Below are 15991 nucleotides of genomic sequence, written 5' to 3' on the forward strand. Positions count from 1 at the left end.
ATGTTCCTAGGTATGCCCAGGAAACACTCCAAGCCAACTATTCAAGTCTCCAAAAGCGCCTGCACAGAAGCCCTGCACATGCACATAAGCAAATATACACATGTGCAATGATTCAACATTGGTCACCCGTGCGAACACGCCGGGTACCGCTTCAACTAAAAGCAGGGCCTACATGAACAAGATTATTGGACCTGAAACTGATGCAATAAGATGCATTTACAGTGCAACTAGTAATGGCCACAAATCTGTTGTTTGAGTTCATAATTAATTTTTATTCTAGGTAACAGAAAATTTGCATTGGAAATATTTATTCGTGTCATGGCAAAATGACACACAGTAGGAAGAAGCTGCACTGCACGATACACTAGGAAAACAAATATGGGGAGTTCTGTTCTGCACATCAATCATAGCATGACAGAGACACCATCCTTTATTAGTCTTTAAAGGAGCAAAATGCAAACCAGATATTTACTGTTGTGGCCAAGCACAAGGCAGAATTAAATGTCCCAGACTTCGGGCAACCAGTATTCCATGTGTCAGCTTGGTAAAAGACAAAAGGAGACACAGGCAGAAATTTACTGAGCATGCCAATCACTGTCAAACTGCTGTAGGAATCAGTATAAACGGGATTGACTGCAAACGGACGTATTTTCGGCCTGAAGACTCTTCATATATATATATATATACATAGCTGCCGAGTTCTCAGGATTCGTATTTTCCGATGGTGAAGTCACTAGTGTTTGGCTGCAAAGTTTCTGGGCAGCCAAATCTGGATGACCCCCCGAAGCATTCCACAGATCACGTATATAAAAAAAATAGAAATTAGAATAAAATTATTATTTTTTTTTTTAACGGTTTGGGGTTCCCACCACAAGTACAACCAGCCCTGGGCTCAATGAGCTGGCCCTCGTTTTCCGAAATACGGGGGACAAATTATCTTGGATGTCTGGTATCCAAAAATATGGGGATCCCGCATATTTTTAGAACTAGCACTGGGCTCCAAAATCCTCCAGGGTAACGCCACAGCTGGGAAACATTTTTTATACAAGGCCCATGGCCAAAGCTCCCCTGTGGCTGGGGTCCTTGGGGGAGTGGGGACCTGCCAATATAGGGGACCTGCCTATCACGTGTTCTGAGATCAAGTGAAAGGCACTTATCAATCTACCGTATGACAGCATTATATACTGTGTTAGAAAATTGTATCGAAAGCAAGTTAGGGTCCCCCTGTTAAAACAGGATACTTCTGTGTGCATGTTGGGTATGGAGGGGTCTTTGGATGCATCTGCTGTATGGTAATATAGCAAGAGGTGTTTTGTGCACATACTGTAGATGCCTCCTGCTGCCTTCTGAGATATGCTGCTATGTCTGAGGATGCAGCACAGGGACAACTGTGTGAAAAGCAAAAGAAAAGATCACATTCTTAAAGGGAACACTGATGAATTGGCACCTAAGGCCGCTCAGAACTTAAGGCTCCTTGAATATGGAACCTCAGGCTCCACAAAACTGCAGGATTTAAAAGAAACACGGTCATAATTAATCACAGAAAATGCTGCATAAAAGGCAAGTAACCTATTATGTGAGGCATTATAGCAATATTACATGTTCAATCATTTCAAACACAATTCCTAAAACGTTAAATAAATCCATATTTCTACATTTAGTAAACATTACATATAAATATATCAGATGGCTACACATAACCTTAATTTACGCACACGGCAAATACCAGGAAACCTAGTGGAGTCAAATAGGGAATATTATGAAGAGTCACGTCAGGTCATGATGACATATTGCATGCTAGATTTTAGAGTGTGCACTGCGTTTAAATGAAGACTAAATTCATTATTTCCACAATACTCTTAAAAGAAAAAACAAACAAACAAACAAAAATAAACATACTTTTTTGTTTGTACACATAACACACACACACAAACCCATGTCACCCTGGACATGCAGGTATATGTATGCAGCCATATCATAACTGTCCCATATGCATGCACACTCATGGCTCGAACTGAGTCGTATCTAATTGATTCAACTCCTGTCACTACACATAGAACAATTACATTTTCCACTGCTTCAGTATTAGGATGTGCTGCATTATAATTTATGGAAACTGTTCATATTGATTTGTTGGATAAATAAAACACACTCAGGTACTCAGTGCCAGCTGTAGAAATGGAATAACACTTCAGCAACTTGTCACACATTTAGCAAACACGGCTGTTGTTGCAGTATAAGGCTCCTGCTCATTAACTATTACGCCAGTAACATCTACACCAGGCATGTCCAACGTTGGCCCTCCAGATGTTTTGAAACTACACATCCCAGCATGCTTTGTCAGTTTTGCTATTAGAGAATGCTAAAACTATTGCAAAGCATGCTGGGATGTGTAGTTTCAAAACATCTGGAGAGCCAACGTTGGACATGCCTGATCTACACCTTTAGCGCTGGCTGACCTTATGGCATGGAAATGATATAGCACTAGTAAGGCTAGTAGTGACTCCAGGCAACAGAGGAGGCATAGAAATCTCTGAGTGTCACATCCACCACACGCCAAGATGCTGTGTACTATATTATGGAGAAGCACCCCTATCGCCAGGTGCACAGAGAGACCCTTGTAATCTTGTCAATGGATTCTGCATGGGGAGCACATTGCTGAACAAGATTTCCAGGAACCAAAAATAGACTTGACTCACTGGATTGTATTTTTGGAAGCAGAAAAGTTGAGTGAGAAAGCAAAACACATTGACTAGTCACACACATTTCAACCCTTAATATAGAATGAGGGCAGTCACGCGTCCCTGTTGTGAAACTGAGTCACTGGAAGAGAGGAAGCACAGTCATCAGAAAGCTGCCTGTACCCAAGGCCTGAACCATGACACTGCCCCTTGCGCCTCTGGAAAGCACTCGGCTATTAATACACAGTTTTAAAAGAGAAGCAGTTACGTCCATAACTGCCAAGATATTTAGCTGATGAGCGGTGTTTGCAACATTAATCTTCGTAGGCACTTCCAGTCTGTGCTCAGCACAATAATAGGAAATGGATAGTGTACTCCTTATACTAAGGAGCCTGACTATTCGCCCTGTAATGGAAATCACGCTGAAAAATCTGCAGTCTCTGGCATACATGCGGCTATTAACCTTAAACTGGACAACAACCACGACTTTAATCTCACTATGGGGCCAATTCAGGATTGCTCATTGCGATCCATATTTGGTCACAGTCCTGATGGTCAGGGTTTGCAAACCCTGGCAGCGAACTGCTTTGGGGAGTTACACACTCGCCGGGCCGTTTGCTGCGGGGAGGGAGGCCCAGGGACATGCAGGGGAGTGGCAGTAGGGGAATGCCCAGTATTCTATGGGAGTTCCCCTGTAGAAGCAGGCGTGGCGATACCAGCTTGGGGATGGCGGCTGACGTCTGTGCCATCTTCAAAGAACAGCAATGGAAATAAAACTCAGTATAAAGTGACTTATTACATTCGATATGTATGATCAATGTGCACTTGTCCCACAACAAAGGGGGTGTGCAGGTACAGTTATTGCAGAATGGAACCAGCAGAGATTGCTACTGAGCACACCCACTAATCTTACCTATAGAACACCAACCCCCAATCACATGACATACATCTCCAAACAAACACAATTGTACTCCCAACAACTATAAATCTCTATCCACATAAAAATGCCCTCTGACACATCTGCGATCACACTTCTGTGCCAGTATTATCCGCTTCTCTGCACTCCCAACCCTTCTTGCCCGCTATACATGTCCGCTCCCTCAGTTGCTCTACTACGGAGAGAAAAAAAAAGTTTTGAGCTGAAGTTTAGGGAACTTAGCAGGGACGGACGGTAAATGGCATACGATGTATACGCGCAGCTACAGATCTACATTATCAGTCAATGTTCCCTGCTATTGCTGCGAATGTGTATGCAATTGTGAATGAGCTGCAATAGCTCCGTTGGACATCTCTTTTCATTACTGGTTGGCAGCTTCACTTGCTAACATTAGTAGCTCCGAAGCCTAAAGAATTGCAATTTAATTGCTTTAGCATAGAACTCGGATTTAGGCCTTCAGAACAATACACTTGAGGAACAGATGAATGCACAATATGACTGGTACTAAGCCTACATTTATCATTCAATTAATTAACTGGTAAATTCTGTAAGTACATACTAAGGGGCAGATGTATTAAGCCTTGTAGAGAGATAAAGTGGAGGCCTCACACCAAGCAACCAATCAGCTTCTGTCAGTTATTCCCTGTTCACTTTCAAACGACAATTAGAAAAGATTAGATACTTTGGCCAAATACTCGACTTTATCTCTCCAAGGCTCGATAAGTCTCCCATTATGTGTGATAAGTGTATAGGGGCCTACACACCGGGAGGTTTTGCGGAGAGTTCTGCGCATTGCTAGACTGATTAGAACACAGAGCTGCCCAGCGATGTTTGTTGAGTGATCTGTCAGGTCCAGTGTTCAGCTCCGGTGAGAACATTGGCCCTGACTGGCGAGGTCACTAGATTTATCCAGCATGCTGGATATTAAATGCCGGGGCGATAGGGACACGCGGGGCTGCACATCGCTATGGCCCCTACACACTGCGCAATGTTGGGGCATTTCCTAAGCGATCTAGTGAGATCGATTAGAAAGTGCCCTGAAATCGCCCAGTGTGTAGGCCCCATATCAGTAATACAGTCATGCTGTACCATAAGTGTATTCGCTAATATTGCACAGGATTTGGAGAACATAAATTATGGGGTCAAGGTGTCATCGTACTGTATGTCCCCTATATCCATTAACAGCATTCCAGCTCTACCAGAGATTTGCAACAGTATTAGTTAAACAATGCTTCATCTTTACTCACTGTGTAATCTCATGAGCAGAGTTGAATCATCACAGATCATGCGCTACACTGAAAGGGTTAAAACAGCTGTCACTTCCTTCTAGATAGCAGGCAGATATGTTTGTGTTAGTGCCAGACTAGATGACCTTGGCAATTGCTCAGATTCTGTTCTATTACAGCACACGGATCCACAGTTAAGTCATCAGCTTGAGCCGAGCTTCCCTGGTCTCTCCAGGTGACTGACACATATAGTAATCACAGGATAGACACTAGCTCCCTTGTCATTTAACAGAATATTTCCTGGTGTTTAAGATTAGGTTTAAAAAAAAAAACAACATTTTAAATAGATGTTCTATTTTAAATGCATACACATTTTACAGGCTTTTTGTTTTTACTTGGAATTTTACAATTGTAAATTTGTACATGCTGCTAAATTAAATGCTGCAGTATTTATAATCTATCATGTTGTAGAACTGATGCCCTTATTACAGTGCCCTCTTGATTTTGTACAATCAATGTGTACAAATAAAAAAAAAATACATTTTATTTCCTATTTAACAGGTAAACATTACAGGTCCTTCTGATGAATAAAAAGGTTTGCTTGCCAATTTTTCACACCTCTTGACAAATTGACTTGGAACTCAACAGGTTAAATACACAAACTAGAAACTTCTGCTATTGCTTTTGTGAAACCTTTATTTTGCATAGCATCAAGGCATAGATGGTGTAAAAAAAGGACTATTTAATTGCGGTATTACATCGCAAAACAATTATTGGCTATAGATCAGTACTTCTGGCTGGTTATCATATACAAACCACTGCCAGGTCGTTAAGTGCCCATTCCAGTGCATTACAATAATTGAACCAAGGGCTCAAAGCACTCAATGGGGTTCTATAAAAATGTTACAGTCAGAGAGAGACCCAGAGAAAAATAGTCTCAGATAGTCTTCATTCTAGCACCCTGCTCCTTGAAAATTCCTTGCAGTTCCTCCTTCCTGCCTGGGGTGTCACTCTGCTGTGGTGTTTCTACAACAGTCTGGTTTGTATCTCAACATTGAGCTACAAACCAGACTGTTCTTGAATTACCACAGCAGACAGCGACACCCCAGGCAGGAAGGAGGAACTACAAGGATGATACAAGGAGCAGGGTGCTAGAATGAAGACTATCAGAAGTCTGGTTTGAGGTTATTAGGTGTTTTATAAACACTGGAATCTCTTACCAGTGCTTTACTCTGGGGACTTGTATCTTTGGAATGGATAGGACATATCTTGGGGATTAGACCCGGAGTAAACTACTGGTAACAGATTTCAGTGTTCATATAACTAATAAGCTCCGACCACAGCTTTGTAGACCATTTTCCCTGGGTCTCTGACAGTAACATTTTTATAGGACCCCAGTGAGTTACAAAAGGACAGTGACAAAAATAACCACCTCATCAAAACAAAGTGAGCCAATTACCAATATTGACGAATGGCCTATATTTAAGCTGAAAAGTGTCTCTAGATGCTGGAAACAAATAGTGCAAATAAAAAATGCACATTTTTCTTTGGCCTAAAGTCCTCGGAAGAGTCTTTAGAGAGGACTTCTGTATTAGAGTTGCCTCACCTACAAATTGCGCATAACTTGGAAGTATCTAAGAACGATAGAATGAAGAAAAGCCAAATTACCCTAAATTGTTCAAAAGATTGAGAAGTATCATTGACATACAATTGTCAAAACAAGACAATGGAATGCAAAGTCCAGATAGTCCTGTCCTACCTCCCATGCATCAACTCCTATAGATGGCTGATTCTCCACGATACCAACCAACAAGGTATAAATTAGATTCCAGACTCTAACTGTGTGCATGTATAACCATTAAGTACAACTAAAACACTTTCCATCCCACACATCCAGAAATAGAGTTTCTGAATTAAGCCTTTCCCAGCAAACCCACAAAAACACACAATACAATGGAAATCCATCAATTTCATATAGTTGTTTCTTACAAATAAAAATTGGACAGTCAGGAATAGTCACTTTATTTTCCATAGTAGAAGTTGTTTCTTTGAAAACAAGGAGACACAAGTTTTGATTATCACAGGTCTAAATATTTGTGTATCATGCTGTAACAATGAAAGTTGAATCTGCAATTTTTTTCAAACCATACATTTTTGTAGACTGCAGACTCATCTCAGTCTCCACTACACTGTCTGTTGCCAAGTTCCCCACAAAAGGGGTCAGCATTACATCTCGCGCACTAGTTTTACTAGCTAACCTGCCACAACAGATGACATGGGTGTTTTACTAGTAGCTCAAAATTATAGATATAATATGGAGGGAACTACACTGAAAACCGAAGGAGAAACAAATGTTCAAATAAACGTACTTACCAGCAATGTGTTTATTACACATCAGGATATGAATAATAAATGAATGTACACCACAAACACTGGGAAAACTACCTCAAAAGATCAATTCCTCCTTTCTGGTCCTGGATACCACCGGCACAGTGACTTCATCTGTGGCACTTACAAGATCTCCGTTGTAACCAAAAGAAATAACAGTTTTCTGCCTTCCTGCAGTATTTTGTTTTTTTTCCATTTATTATAACTGGAAAAGTCAAATGATCTCAGCACGGAATGGGCAATAATCCCGTTGTCTCCATTTAAAAACACTGTCTTCAAATAAATACCCCAGCTGTAAATACAAAAACAGGGCATCTAAGGAGAAAAAACTAGCGTTAGAAGACCTACTTGGGGTCATTTAAACATCCTTTTCAGAGTGCCACGCAGTAACAAAGAGGAACTCTGTGCTAGGTAAATTTCTACAGAACAAAATAGCTATTTAAAAAGAATTGTGCAACTCACAAGCATGTTCTTCTCTCCGGCAAAGGGGTCACATGGCCATCGAGAGGTCAAGACAAACACACTAGAAGTAAATGCAATTCCCTTATAAGACTGCAGTTACTCAAAGACTAGACAGACACTGCGCAGTGTGAGCCGGGGACCTGGCCGGTTGGGAGGGGGACTTTAGATCAAAATAGCACTAACAAACCAATCCAGCCCCTTCAAGGGATTTGTTATGCACACAAACACAGCCGAGTTATTACCAGCAGGACACTGAGATGAAACGAATAGAGGGAAGATGGGTAACAGGGTGGCATTAATGTTTCATGAAATGTGTTTTGGTAGCAGCTAACAGTACAATTATCTAGTCTGACATAGAATTCATTTGTATGACCAGAAAAGGATTTAGCAGAAAGCGGTTTCACTTCTAGGAAGTACATGTTAATAGTTCTCAATCAGAAGGATTTATTTATACAGCCAGGACTGGAGTGAACCCCTTGTGACTGCTCTCATCCACTCTCCTATAAATGTATAGCTACTTGAGCCAAATTTCACAGACATAGCCATGACATTTACTACAATATGCAAAAGGACTTCAGGGAGATTCATGGTTAGCATCAAGTACAGACCTGATTACCAGCTTTATGCAGACACACAACCAGTGATACTGGGAGACTGCAATTGCTAGCTTGTTTGTAAATGTAAGGTGACCAACCGTCCTCCTTTAGGAAGGACAGTCCTTTTGTAAGTTCTGTCCTCCATTATGTCCTCCTTTTTTGCCCCTATAAAGATTGCTGTGGTGGCAGCTTCTGCGATGAGACCTCTCTGATCGCACAGTGCTGTTCCTTGCTCGGGCTCAAACAGTAGCATCTGCACACGCGCAGAAGCACTGTACGCGGCCATAATACTGTTATATTGTGAGGAAGATAGTGCAGGGTTGCCTACTTTTGAAAAATAATTTCAGGGAGAAAATTAAAAGGCATGGGGCGGCCTTACGTTTCTAGGGGCGGACCTTGCGTCGCTGGGGGGGGGGAATGAGTCATCAGGAGGTGGGCCATGGCTGAGACAAAGGTTACATAAATTTAGTGATTAGCTCTTATATAATTGGTAGTAAGCCTTCTGTGCAGCAAAAACTAAATATTTTATTATAGCTAGTTAATTTGGAATCCTTGGGGGGGGAATACTGAGAATCAGACAACAAAAAACACAATGGCCATAATTACTTTTTTAGAGCAGTAAACGAATAACTAAAAAACATATTCCAGGTGAGGATATTACCTCAGGAGATGGGCACTTTGGCGTTTTTCTACTATCACATTGTGGGATTAGAGGACCAAGCAAGTGTCAGTAAGGCCCCTCAGTCCATTCACATTGCACCCCGAGATTTACTGAATCAGAAGTTGGATGCATATTACAGTATATCATGGCAGCAGCGCAGAAGTTTCCCCCACTAGGGACAAAAGCACAGCAGTCAGTGGTGTCAGAGGCTGGGAGACACCAGGGAGAGATGCAGGGAGCGAATCCCATGCCCTGGCTCCTGTGTGTCACCGCTCAGCAACTTCTCCGCTGCTCACCCTGCTCCACCTACACTGCCAGCAGCAGCATCTTCCCAGGATATAGCCAGGAGCTGCTGCAGCGGCCGCCGTGTGCTGGAGCATCGCTCTGTGCTACATAAGCCGGTAGTGAGTGTGACGGGTGAGAGTACTACTTACCCGCAGGTCTTCAGAACAGTTACAGCGGAATCGCGGTGTCATGGGGACAGTGGCGTGATCTCGCGCGTATGCACATTGCAGAAGATCACGCCGTGGCTGCGGAAGAAAAGGGTCCTCTCCCGAGAGTCCGTGAGATGACCCAGGATTCCGGGAGTCTCACGGACATTCCGGGAGAGTCGGCAACCCTGAGATAGTGTAAAACAAGGACTATTTCATTGCAGTCCTTGTTTTACACTAACTATGCCTTGATGTTGCTATGCAAAATAAAGGTTTCCCAAAAGCAATAAGAAGTTTTTAGCTTGTGTATGCCTTTTGAGTGCCAAGTGAATTTGTCACAAAGTGTGTGAAACATTGGCAAACATTTGTATTCATCATAATGACCTGTAATGTTTACCTTTTAAATAAAAAATAATTTATTTATTTTTTACACATTTTTTTAAATTTGAATTTATAGAATTGTAACCTCTATCGGAAGATTAATGCTGCCCATACACTTATGAGAAATTGCATACAAATCATTCAATTTCGAGCACATCTGTTCAATAAATCGAATGATTGTATGCACATTTCAGTGACTATGTGACGCGATGAGCGGGCCCGCCGTCGAACGTCGTGTCGTAAAGGTATGTGCTGCACATAATATTTATTGAAATTGTATGAGCGATCGCATGTGGCTCTAATGCAATCCGTGGGTGGGGGAGAGGGGGCCAGAGGAACTGCTGGCGGCATCCGTCTGAGTTTAACGATACGAAGGAGCGCTAGTGGGCAGCGGGGGTCAGCAGAATAAAAAAAAAACTGTTTAAAATACCGGACAGCCCTCTGATTGGTTTCACATTCCACAATAGAAGGGGAGAAGGGGGAAATGGGTATGTCAATCGCACAGGAGGTAAGTTTTCGTCATAAGTATCGGCCCCTCATGTATGTATTGGGAGTACAACTCAATAAAGTCTGGAGGGTGTGCTACCACTGGACAGCTGATTAGAGCAGAAGTTCATGGGGACAGAAACGGGATGTAACTGTGTGGTGCACCCAAAGAATACGTATTAAAATGTAACCTTTATTTAATTAGATAGATAAAATGTAGCGAAAATATAACAGACACAAGACATTAAACACATAACATGTAGTAAAAATGGATATCTTTACTACATGTTATGTGTTTAATGTCTTGTGTCTGTTATATTTTCGCTACATTTTATCTATCTAATTAAATAAAGGTTACATTTTAATACATATTCTTTGGGTGCACCACACAGTGACATCCCGTTTCTGTCCCCATGAACTTGGTTTCACATTCTGTCGTTGCACTGACCCCCGCTGCCTGCTCGCGTTCTTTCAAAGCGCTCCGCTACTCCGCTGCATAGCATATCTAACCAAATTCTGTATTATTTCTGTTCTTAAAACGGTTACTGTTGTATAATATTTGAAAGTAATTGGTAAAGACTTTAGTGGTTTACAAGTTGTGTGAACAATCAGCAGTATTATTAACAGCTTACCACAGCTAACGGGTATGGGTCATTGGGTAGACCGAATAAAAGGTCAACATACATTGGGTCAACCACTGAAGGTTGACAGACCATCTAAGTGTACCGTTGCGCTCGCCATTCTTCGGGCTCGGTGCTTCGCTATGCTTGGCACATGTAATACTGCCTGTCAACACGAGGGCTCAAATAAAAAACGTGAAAAACCAGTGTCGACCTTTTGACCCGGTCAACCTTAGACATGTCAACCTTCGGTGGTCGAACCAATGTATGTCGACCTAACCACCGTATACCGTTAACAGCTACCGGCAATAAGTATCTGGAATGATTTTCCACCCCACAATGATCAATCACAAAAGCATTAGACCAAATACAGATGGCTGTGGAAATGTTTGGCTTCCTAACCCACTGTCTCTCTTCTGCGTCTGCACATCACTCCCCTTAGAGATTGTAAGCTCTTATTAGCAGAGTCCTCTTCCCTCACGGATATTGGGCCTAATTCAGACCCTTAAGCAGGGTCCCCCTGCAAATAAAGCCAGTGATGGCTTGCCAAAAGAGGGAAGGACACGGATGTCAGCAGCAGGGGGCGGGTGGGATTCAATTGATGGGAAGTTAATTTGAATTGATTTCCCCCTCTTCGCATTGCTGCAATAGCATTCACACAGCTGTGGACAGTGGCACTTTTCCACTCTGGCAGGGAGGCGGCTAACGGATTGTTGGACTCCAAAGATTAGCAGCCCAGCGATCAGGTTTAATCGGCCCCATTATGTCCATCCCAATATATTGGCTCCTCCCCATTGCTTATGGCAGCACCAAACCTTTGGGTTCAGCCTGCAAGTTTTATTCATTTATGATGAATACGGATGCGGCAATGTCTCTAACTCTTGCAGTCCCCGCCTCCAGTGTTCACTTCCACTTGGTTCTACTAGTTAGAATTCTTAGAATCCGCACAAGTCATCGATTACCTAATCTGTTATTCTTTTTGTTTGTTCCATCTTTAAGATATCCAATGAATGCCTGAACCCGTACAGTCCCCATTTTCCCTTTATCCCCATTCCCTGTCTTTTCTCTTTTGACATAGTTTGACTTTTTTGTTAGTCATATATGAAAAAAAATCTAGGATTCATTATGCTACATATTTTTGTTGTGTTCAGGCTCATTTTGATTGGACTGATTGTATTAAGCATCACAGTCTATACATCTGTGATGTTTAACGTAAGCCTCTTTTTTGTACTTTGCAAGACACTGCATGTATGTGTATATAAATTCTACATTTATATACACATACATTAATGTAAATTGAATATTGTATTTACCAGTAAACTTTCAAATATTTACTTTTGAATTTGGCAGCATGGTTGGGTATTGGGCCCAATTCCCACCACGGCCCAAAAGGGTGTGGTAGTTTGAATATTATCCCCGTCCTTGCGTTGGCTTCTTTCAGGAGCTCAGATTTCCTCCCACCATCCAAACAAACTTGTAGGGAAATTGGCTCCAGACAATAAAAGAAATCCTAGTCTGTGTTTGTGTATTTGTTGTAGGGAAATAGATAAGCTCCACTGGGGCAGATGTGAGTGGCCGAGTATATGTACAGCTCTGCGGAATATGTGTGCGCTATAAATAACTGGTAGTTCATAAATAATTTGTACCTAATATTTTCTACTTTTTTATTATCTTTTATTTTCTGATTTGAACATTTATTTTTTATTTTTTTAAGTTTTTTATTAAGCACTTTTAAAGAAAACAGTAAATGTACAGTTTAGATTATAGATCAAGTATGAAAGAGAAAATAAAATATTGTACAAACATGTGTCATTACGGTGTACATCTAGATTTTGAAGTAAAAAGGTGATAGAATGCTTCCTCATCACAAATCAATTACATTGACGTATACAATGATTCTCATTTTGAATGCAGAGCGAGGAGGATACTGCAGAGAGAGCGTCCTGATATTGTTCTTGATAAGAACCTACACTAGACTCTCAACTGAGAAATTTCCATTTAATTGAGCCCCATCAAGAAGGACTTGGTGATATTTATTTTATTTGCATCAGCTGTGATCAGCAGAAATTTCAAATAGGACCAGCCACACAAAATCCACTCACCCATTGGTTCTTACCCCTGATGAAGTCTTAGAGACGAAACGCGTCGGGTTTCTTCACCAATAAAAGAACTATTTACCCAGAGATGGACTGAGCTTATTCATTGGGAACATCCTCAAATACAAGAACACTATTTCAGAAATGTGTATTCTGTTTTGAAATTGTAATGTTTTATTGGGAGGTACAGTTTCTATACTAGGTAGCGCACCCCAATCACCCCCCACTTCCCTGTATACAATAACATATACAAGATATAATTCAACTTTTGTTAAGATATGCATTTGCCAAAACGAGGCACATTGTAATAATGTACATTCCCATTTTGGTCATAAAATAAAAAAAAACATATGAATTTTAACATCAGAAAAATAAGAAAATAATATTCAAATGACGCTCTCTCTCTCCCTTTTGTCAACACCCTCAGCCTCCAGTTTCTTACTGTTTACCCCACAACAGGTCATATGTGACCTATCCTGTGACCATCGGATGATCCTCTGCTATAGTTTGTAGCAGATACATAAAAGCATGAAAGATACACTTCTTGGTATCTGTTGTATCATCTCTATGGATAAAGGGGTTTATATAATTCTCCCACATTGAGAAGAATCCTTTGACCTTTGATTCTTTATTTAAAGTACTTTCAACCCAGTCCATCCTGAATAGAGAAACCGCTTGTATTTAAACAACGGAAAACCGATTTGAACATTTTTTAAAGCCACCTATTATTGTAGCGATTTGATTTCCAAATCACGGGTTGGTAACTTCTATTTGCGGAACGGACAAGTCTGCATTATTGCCCAGTAATATTTTATTGAACTATGGAAATTTTAGTTACATTACTCTAGTCAACATATTTAGTATTATAAAGTTGGCACAGCTCTATGTACTCCAGATGGGGCACCGCAAAAAGTTCAGTAGTAATGGTAATAATAAGCCATGCTACCATGTGAACCAAGTATATATCCATGAAGTGTGTATTTTGTACAGTACTCATAATCAAAAATAAATTAAATGACAAGTTTGTGTGTAACCATCTATGCGTGTTAGTGACATGATTGACAATTAGACTCCGGTATTCACACTAACCTCAATGGTAGGACTAGCCCTTTTTTATTAGTATGAATTATACCACTGTTTAAGGCATTTTACAACATTAGAGAAAAGCAAAGGAATGTGCGCTAAGCAAACAAGTCCCCTAGTGACAGGCAGGAGACTTCTACATACAGAATATCTGGTATGGCAGGATAGCAATCTATGGGAGACGCCCTCTGTGTACATACAGTATTCCTGCTTACTGTACAGATGCTGGATCGTAAAGCAGAAATAGGCCAGTGCAGAATATAAGTGTAAGAAGCAGATGACACAGAGGAGTTACCCGCACCTACGTTTACTGTACAAGAATGACATACAAGGAAGCACAACAACAAAACAGTGTATTGTACAGAATACCTTCATGTAATAGACCTCTGCGGTATACAATGCATTAGTAACAATACACCTTATTGTACCCAAGCGAAGCAGAGTGAAATCAACACTTACAAGATTTGAGAAAACTCCTATAGTCTCACCGAATAATGCATCCAAACCAATCAGACATGCAGAAAATGTCAGTAATCGATCCATAAGCAACTGTGCAAATTCATAGGAGGAGATTTCTCTGCTCAAAATTACATTGAAGTGGTATTACATGTATAATACATATTTCCCCCACTATGATATTTCTCCAGGCCTGTTGTCTCACTGCGGTGCCTCTTTTGGCCCACCTGTCCAGTATACAAAACTCCAATAATGTCTGTTTCACCTGACAGAGTAGCACACTGAATTGAATAGCTCCAGAAGCGCCTTTCTGGTTATATTCATGGCGCGCTGACTTGAAGTAATCCCATAGTTGCCCTACAATGCGTGCACCGGCCCACGTCCCCCTACAATGCGTGCACCGGCCCACGTCCCCCTACAATGCGTGCACCGGCCCACGTCCCCCTACAATGCGTGCACCGGCCCACGTCCCCCTACAATGCGTGCACCGGCCCACGTCCCCCTACAATGCGTGCACCGGCCCACGTCCCCCTACAATGCGTGCACCGGCCCACGTCCCCCTACAATTCGTGCACCGGCCCACGTCCCCCTACAATGCGTGCACTGGCCCACGTACCCCTACAATATCTATTTCACGGTATGATTCAAGCCTGGAGCACTGTGAGGGAATGCAAAACTTGTTTTGTTAGACTTGTCGCCAAATAAAATTTATTATAAAAAATATTGTATGTAATCTGTTCAAACATGATATGCAATTATAACAAGTGCTTAAAAAAAATGACATTAAAAAAAGCCCCCTTAATATTAATGACATTCATTACCACTTCCTTCTGTGAGAGGAGTGTTTATACCTCATGAGGGAGAATAGCACCTGTCAGTCAGGATCCCGGCTGTCTGGCATTTGAACAGTCAGGATCCCTATGTCTGTATACTGACAGTTGGGAACCCAAACGTCAGGCAGTCATCCATCTCCGCAATCACTATATGACATTTGTGCTCTGTGTTTTTTCCACTAGGGCTACTACTGTATATACACTAGGGCTTCTACTAGCATACTACATAAGGAGATATATAGATATATAGATATATACATACATACACACACACACACACACACAATTAGAGCAAGAGCTTGCACATAAGTACTGCGGTGTACATTTCTTACTAAATAGGCATCAAAGAAAACCTAAGCATGCAGCCTAAACCCCCACAATCTTGTAAAAGAGAGAGGAAGAGGCTCAAAAGCAGCATAATTGAATAGGTGAAGAAAAAAAATACGAACAACACAATGGAGAAAGAGAGAAGACCCATTCTATTTGATAAAAAATGACAGCTGGTAGCTAATCGGGTACTTGTGTATTTTGGCGGCGCCCACGATGAGGATCGCGTCCATCGTGTGTGAAAAATCGGGTCCATCGCATTGATGGACGCGATTTCTCCATAGGCTTCAATGTTAAAATATTTAAACATTGAAATCGTGTCGGTCT

At 41.4% G+C, this 15991-nt stretch overlaps 1 protein-coding gene across 2 annotated transcripts in view; it reads right to left on the reverse strand.

Moving 5' to 3' along the window:
- PIK3CB (phosphatidylinositol-4,5-bisphosphate 3-kinase catalytic subunit beta) overlaps positions 1-15991 on the reverse strand; it is a 131410-nt gene that overhangs the window by 66147 nt on the left and 49272 nt on the right. The window contains exon 1 of one of the 2 annotated variants that reach the window (XM_083178302.1): positions 7218-7397. The exons of the other annotated variant lie outside the window; for it this stretch is intronic. The gene's annotated coding sequence lies outside the window, so the exon portion shown is untranslated. Of the gene's footprint in view, positions 1-7217; positions 7398-15991 lie in introns of those variants that run through there. 2 annotated transcript variants of the gene reach the window in all.

The sequence above is a fragment of the Crinia signifera genome, chromosome 3 (genome assembly GCF_055691185.1).
Source record: "Crinia signifera chromosome 3, ASM5569118v1, whole genome shotgun sequence".
NCBI classification, from domain to species: domain Eukaryota; kingdom Metazoa; phylum Chordata; class Amphibia; order Anura; family Myobatrachidae; genus Crinia; species Crinia signifera.